This window comes from Neofelis nebulosa, chromosome 18 (genome assembly GCF_028018385.1).
Source record: "Neofelis nebulosa isolate mNeoNeb1 chromosome 18, mNeoNeb1.pri, whole genome shotgun sequence".
Lineage (NCBI taxonomy): Eukaryota > Metazoa > Chordata > Mammalia > Carnivora > Felidae > Neofelis > Neofelis nebulosa.
The window spans coordinates 7,045,893-7,053,432 of NC_080799.1; the positions used below are offsets into that span (position 1 = coordinate 7,045,893).

At 46.6% G+C, this 7,540-nt stretch overlaps 1 long non-coding RNA gene across 1 annotated transcript in view; it reads right to left on the bottom strand.

The window, feature by feature from the left end:
- Positions 1-2,641: 2,641 nt before the first annotated feature.
- LOC131500911 (uncharacterized) overlaps positions 2,642-7,540 on the bottom strand; it is a 29,080-nt gene continuing 24,181 nt past the window's right edge. Inside the window, exon 2 of the long non-coding RNA XR_009256525.1 lies at positions 2,642-2,830. This is a non-coding gene — a long non-coding RNA (uncharacterized LOC131500911). The remainder of the gene's footprint in view (positions 2,831-7,540) is intronic.

Consider the following 7,540-nt stretch of genomic DNA (forward strand, 5'->3'; position numbering starts at 1 on the left):
TGCTTGGAATTCTCTCTTTCCCTCCCCCCCCCCCAAAAAATAAATAAATAAACTTTAAAAATACAATATCCCTTTGGCTGTTATGTGAAGAACAGACCATGGCGACGCAAGAGTGGAAACAGGGAGACTAGATACAAGGCCGGGGGAAGGACTTGGATCACAGTCGTAGTAGCTGTCAAGATAGGCAGCCAGAGTCAGGATATATTCTGGGAATCAAGCCTATGGGGACTTGCGGATGGACCCGATGAGCACTGAATTTGCTGAGAGGTTGGCTATGAGCTGTGGGGTAGAGTCTGATCTGAGTCACTTCTGGCAGCACGCTCCTCCCTAGGCTGTCATGTCCCACACAGGCCTCCTGCTTCAGCCCCCTTGATTGCTCACTCCACCTGATCCCTGCTGCTGGAGCATCTGGAAGCTTCCTGCTTCTCATCCAAGGAAGAATTTTCAAGATGATCCACCTCCAATAGTATTGCCTGCACTCCCAGCGTAGCTGCTCCCAAGACCAGCCTCCAAACCGATCCGTGCTGTTCCTTTCTGCGTCTTTCCTCGCTCTTACAGCTCAGACCTCATTCGTCTCTCCCTCTAGCCCCCTTACACGGCCCCACCCTGCCTGCGTACCCTGGGTGAAGAGCCTCCTCCCAGACCTTCCTCTCAAGCTCTCCAGACGCAACTTCAGCGTTGCTCGCGCGCCCCCTCGTGGTCCAAAGGCAAAGGTGCAGGCTGGCCGCGCGCACCTGGGCCGGGTCTCCTCCTGCCTAAGTACCAGGAAATGCGTTAGCTCCCTTGGAACCTAGGAAGCCAAGGTGGCTGGATGTAGATCCCCGACAGCAGGAGAGCTCCAGGAAGTGGAAATGCTTTCTACCTGAGAGGTGAACAATTGCTATCGACCATTCCTAAACGAAGAGCTGGCAGAGAGAAGAAGGAACCCCGGGTGGCCAAACTGAAAAGACCCGACTGAATGCTTCTCCTAAGCCCCGCTGGATCTGCTTCTCCCCCGTGGCTGCCCCAGAATTTCTTCATTGCTGACCCGATACTCCTAGCTCTCACCTGCTCTGGCTCAAGGGCTTGCATTTGGCTTTGAACTGCAACTCCCAGTGCCTACTTTAGGCAAAAACTCAGAATAAACTAGTGACAGAAGGAGGCTTCCTGCACAAATGTGTCATTTAGGAATGCCCCTCAGCTGCAAGGAATATTGTATTTGACTGCAGATGGCTCAAACGAGGGATTTTTCTCAGGGCACAACAGCCCCCCTTCTCTATGGGTTTGGGGTCGCCCCCTCCTGGTCACAATAATAACTGCAGCAGGTGTTAGGTGTTAGGAGACAGAAGCCTATTTCAGCTCAAAGTCAGGACTCACGGCCTTGAGATAATGGGCTAAATTCTTCCTCCCACAATTCATGCCTTTTATCACCGAGGAAAACCTTCCTAGGAAGACAGACCCACTCACCCCCAGCCGACCTCCCTTTACATCTCACCGACCAAAGTCAGTTTCATGCCACAGGCTGAGCCCCTGAGATTAAGAGTTTTCTGTCAATTCTTGTCAAAATCAGAGGGCATTTTTTAGCACAGAAGAAGGAGGAAGATTATTTGGAGGTAAGCGCCAACAGTTTCTGTTACCCTGGAAAAATATATACAATGTTAAAAAAAAAAAAAAAACACCAGCTCCCATACTTCTACGAAACATTAGCACATTCCCATTCATGTCAGGAATATCACGAATGCCTATTTCCACAATTATTCAATATTTTTCTAGAATTTCTAAGTTAATTCCTTAAGACAAGAGGAAGTGAGAAGTTCAAATATTGACAGTCATGAAATGAATGACACTTACTAGCAGAGGCTACATCTTCCTACCTAGAAAACTCAAGAAAATCAATGGCCACTTCACTAAAATAGAGTTCAAAAATGTGGGTGACAAGCAAATACATGAGATCAATAGATTTCCTACACACCAACAACAAATAGTGGGAAATAAAAAAAGAAACCCAGCCACATTAGCTTTAAACAGAATAAAAACAAAATAGCCAGGAATGAATACATGTTTTCCTGGGGGTTGAGCAGGATGTCCCAATTTATATAGCTTATTGTTTGCAGCAGAGTTTCCCACCTTTGACCTTGAATCTTGTACTTGCCACTCCTCTTTAGGAACTCTCCCAGCCCTTCTGTCTCCAGCTTTCAGGCATATCCCACATCCCATCCACACTTCCTCTCTACCCAGGCTGTGTAAGGGGTCTGGAGAACCAAACATGGGCCAGGCTGCAGTGGCCTGAGAACAATTTGTCTTTAGATATGGGCATAAGTTACTAATATAATACTAAATACCCCTCCAAAAATATATATAGACAAAACAGAGTACACTGAGTTAGTATGGCTTACTGGTTAAGCAAGCAGATTCTGGAATACAATTGAATGGTTTTGACTGGAATTTATAACTGCCATTTATAACTGTATGATCTCTCTACCTGTTTGCTTGTCTGTGAAATAGCACCAGTGTGGAAAATATCCCACTTGAAGAGGGTCAAGTGGGCTAACACAGGTAACGCTCTTTAGTAGCAGGTACATAGGAAGCATTCAAACATTATTAGCTATATTAAGTATTACTATCATGGTTGTTATTGAAAGAAAGGCATTCTTAAGCCAAGTGCTGTTCAAAACTCTATTAATTTATTCACTCCTCAAGACAACAGAAGTGTTCCATGCACTTCCCAGGTCAGGCCCTTACAGGGAAGGGGTGAGCCGTCCTCCCCCCTTTGGTCTTCCTCTTCCTGCTCCTTGGGAATGGATGTGGTACCTGGAGTTCAATCTTGGACTGTGACATTGAGAACCACACCCTGGGGATAGGAGAGCAGAAAGCTGGAAGGGATCAGGGTACCAGGTGCCAGTGGAACCACCAATCCAGCCCTGAACTTTACAAACGTGACAAAAATAATCCTCTGTCTTGCTTAAGCCGCTCTCATTTGGAATCTCATTCACTATAGTCAAACCTCATCCTGATACCGCCTACCACCGGGAGGTCTCTGCCATTTGGGACATTCTGGGTGTAGTATGAAATAAATGTGCAGGGGCGCCTGGGTGGCTCCGTCGGTTAAGCGGCCGACTTCGGCTCAGGTCGTGATCTCGTGGTCCGTGAGTTCGAGCCCCGTGTCGGGCTCTGTGCTGACGGCTCAGAGCCTGGAGCCTGTTTGGGATTCTGTGTGTCCCTCTCTCTGACCCTCCCTCGTTCATGCTCTGTCTCCCTCTGTCTCAAAAATAAATAAACGTTAAAAAAATTAAAAAAAAAAAAAAAAAGAAATGTGCAGACTTCTGAAATGACCTTTCCCTAACTGTGACAGGGCCAGTTAGAAGGAGATAAGAAGCACAAAGCACGGGGTTCCAGGCTGCCTCAGTCAGTGGAGCACACAGCTTTTGATCTCAGGGTTGTGAGTTCTAGCCTCACATTGAGTGTGGAGTGTACTAAAAACAAAATAAAAAAATAAAAAAATAAACAAGAAAGAAAGATTAAAAAAAAGAAAGAACCCCAAAGCAAAATGTTTTCCAGGTAGTTCTGTTTCTTAGGGACCACCCAGGCAGATAATTTATTCAAACTAAAGCTGCCTGGCTGGAAAATTAAATATTGATTGTTGTACATTAATAGTTGAAAGTAGGGGCACCTGGGTGGCTCAGTTAGTTGCGTCTGACTTAGACTCAGGTCATGATCTCACAGCTCATGAGTTCAAGCCTGGCATCGGCATGGGCCTCTCTGCTGACAGCTGAGAGCCTGGAACCTGCTTCCGATTCTGTGTCTCCCTCTTTCTCTGCCCCTCTCCTGCTCACGCTCTGTCTCTCTCCCTCAAAACTAAACATTAAAAAATTTTTTCGTAAAATAGTTGAAAGGAAATGTGGAACCATGAGGGTGACCCCAAAATAATTTCAATATACACACTGTTCTCATTTAACTACACCCCTTTGACCTTGCCTTTCTCCTCCATCTGTCCACGAACCATTCCTACTGTGCTCACAGGTGCCTCCTAGGCTCACAGCACTTACTGAGCGAGCAGTCAGCTTCCCTGGACCCTTGAGCACCCAGTGTTTACATGAGGATCTTAAAACAGTGTGTGAGTCAGTGTCAGATTTCCTTCAGCTAAGGGACAGAACTGCCGCCTTCAGGATTCCGAAAAACATTTCCTCCCTAGCTTGTAGGCTCAGCTGCAGTTGCACCTTATTGTCACGAGAGGACACTATGTACCATGCTAACGGATTTGGAGAGGTTCTCCCAGCAGCTTTAGGAAGTTGTAGGGGCTGGGGTCGCCTGAGTGGCTTAGTCAGTTAAGCCTCCCCACTCTTGGCTTATGCTCAGGTCATGATCTCACAGTTCGTGAGTTCGAAAGCCAGCTTGGAATTCTTTCTCTGCCCCTTCCCCGCAAGTGTGGGTGCACTCTCTCTCTCAAAATAAAAAACTGTAGGGCTGCCAGGAACCCTGGGTGGCATTTCCTTTCAACTGTGTTTGCTGATCCCTCTTATAATTATTGTGTCATCTCACACCGCTTTCACACCTGTCCCCCAGCATTTCCACCTGAATGTCCTGAAGACCCCTCAGAATCAAGAGTTCGGATTCCAGCTTGATTCCCCCCCACCCCCCGCCGACCCCATCCCCAAAGAAAACCAAAACAACCTCTCTTCCCTCTACCTCCTCTCCTTCCTTCAGATTTTTCTTTATCCTCCCAACCATCCAAAGCTAAATTATGCTCTCACTCTGGTCCTTTTCTCCACCCACATTGCTCCTGTCTAAATGTGTCTGCATCCAGTAGTGCACAGTCCTCCCAGGTCACCTGTCTTTCCAGTCATCCCTGATGCTCTGACAACACAGGTGAGATTATGCCATTTCCTTCTTTAAAGGTCAAGAAAAGTGAAATCAACCCAAGTGTTCATCCAAGCGTGAATAGATAAACGAAGTGTGGTCTATCCACACAATGCAATATTATTCAACCTTAAAAAGTAGGAAATTCTCGGGGCGCCTGGGTGGCGCAGTCGGTTAAGCGTCCGACTTCAGCCAGGTCACGGTCTCGCGGTCCGTGAGTTCGAGCCCCGCGTCAGGCTCTGGGCTGATGGCTCGGAGCCTGGAGCCTGTTTCCGATTCTGTGTCTCCCTCTCTCTCTGCCCCTCCCCCGTTCATGCTCTGTCTCTCTCTGTCCCAAAAATAAATAAAAAACGTTGAAAAAAATTAAAAAAAAAAAAAAAAAAGTAGGAAATTCTTTTTCTTTTTTTTTTTTCTTTTTTTTTTTGTAGGTAGGCTCTATGCCCAATGTGGGGCTTGAACTCACAACCTTGAAATCAAGAGTCACATGCTTTACTGACTAAGCCACCCAGGCACCCCAGAAAGGAAATTCTGACACATGCTACAACACAGATGAAGCTTGAGGTTATTATGCTAAGGGACAGGAGGGCTTGGATTCATCCAGAACTGACTGTTGGACCCAGATACTTGTATCAATAGGCCTGGCTTTTGAGACAAAATCCCAACACGTGGCAAATGGTATGACAGAGGGATCTACTTCTTTTTTTTTTTTTTTTTTTTTTTTTTTTTTTTTTTTTATTTTTGGGACAGAGAGAGACAGAGCATGAACGGGGGAGGGGCAGAGAGAGAGGGAGACACAGAACTGGAAACAGGCTCCAGGCTCCGAGCCATCAGCCCAGAGCCTGACGCGGGGCTCGAACTCACGGACCGCGAGATCGTGACCTGGCTGAAGTCGGACGCCTAACCGACTGCGCCACCCAGGCGCCCCGATCTACTTCTAACATATGAAGTAAACCTTTAAATCAGCTATTTCTTCAGTCTCTAATTTCCTTTTTTTTTCCTAAGTTTATTTTGAGAGAGAGAGAGAGAGAGAGAGAGAGAGGAGTGGGGGAGGGGCAGAGAGCAAGGGAGAGAGAATCCCAAGCAGGCCCCAAGCTGTCAGCACAGAGCCTGACACAGGGCTCAAACCCACAAACCATGAGATCTCTTGAAATCAAGAGTCAGATGCTTAACTTACTGAGCCACCCAGGCACCCCTCCAGAGCAGCCTTTCTAACATTTCTTTTGGCTTGAGTTAAACTGGAAGCATTTCCACCTTTGCTAGGATTTCTGACCAACATAAATTCTCAGATGTATAAGAAATCCTAATAAATGCCTTGGAGTTTGGCCACACTTACTACTTTCCGGAGGGTCCTGATTTGAGTGCCTCTTGTGAGACTAAACAAGATTTGGGCATTGCCTAAAATTTTTCCCAAATTAATTCCTGTCTTAGGGTTTTCCTCTAATGTGATTTTTTTTTTCTAATGTGATTATTTTTTATAGGCTCCACACCCAACATAGGGCTTGAACTCATGACTCTGAGATCAAGAGTCCCAGGCTCTACCAACTGAGACTGACAGGCATCCCTTTTGTGTGATTTTTTTTAAATAGAATAGATTCCCCTCTTTCGTTGAGGTATAATTAACATATAATACAATGTAAGTTTAAGGTGTACGGTGTGACCATTTGATACAATTACATATTGTAAAAGATTACCATAGTAGGATCAGTGTCAAACTTTCCCTTCCTTTTTAAGGTTGAATCATATTCCATAGTATGTATGTACTGTGTTTTGTTCATCCATTCATCAACGGACACTTGGCTTGCTTCTACTTTGGGGCTATCCTGAACAATGTTGCTATGAACAAACCCATACAGTATCTCTTCAGGTCCCTGCTTTAAATTCTCTGGGGTCTATACCCAGGAGTGAAATTGCTTGGATAACATGGTAATTTTCCTTTAAATTTTTTGAGGAGCTGCCATACTGTTTTCCACAGTGGCTGCACAGATTTTACATCCCCACCAGCCATGCTGGTGGACAAAGGTTCCAATTTCTCCACATCCTTTCCACCACTTGTTTGTTTTGGGTTTTTTTTTGTTAGTAGCCATTTTAACGGGTATGAGATGGTCTTCTCTGAACTCTTGCACACTCCACTTGATCGGTTTTTGACATTGTTTGAGGTTTCCTGCCATTTTGAACTCGTAGGTTTTAATTTTCAGTGTTCATTTCAGATGAGAGGGAGCCCCGGGCAATGGCAAGTGCACAGGCCACGGTGGCACAAGTCCTGGGTTCTGCCTTAAATCTGTCACCGGGAGACCCTGAGCAGGAGAGAACCTTCTCTAGGCCTCATTTCCTCCCCATCCTCCTCCCCCCCTTCCCCTCCCCCTCCTCCTCCTCCTGGGGCAGCCACCGTGATAAAGAATACACTGTGCTCCGACCCCTCAGCTGAAACTCAGGCCTGGATACAATTTAAGGGGACATTCGCTCTCACGAGTTGCTGGACTCGGTCTCCAGGTTTTTGTTGTCGTTGTTTTGTTTTGTTTTTCTTTTAATTCATTTTGCTGCCCCCGGAGTTGGGTACACGCCCTGGGAGTCCGGGTCTAGGGCATGGCGCTACCGGTACGCGTCCCGCTGGCCTAGAGAACCACCGAGAACTGGGGCCTCCTGAGTCCTAGAGAGGTCGCCTCCACAGGCCAGCTCGGGCGCACTTCCGGCCTTTGTGTGGCTG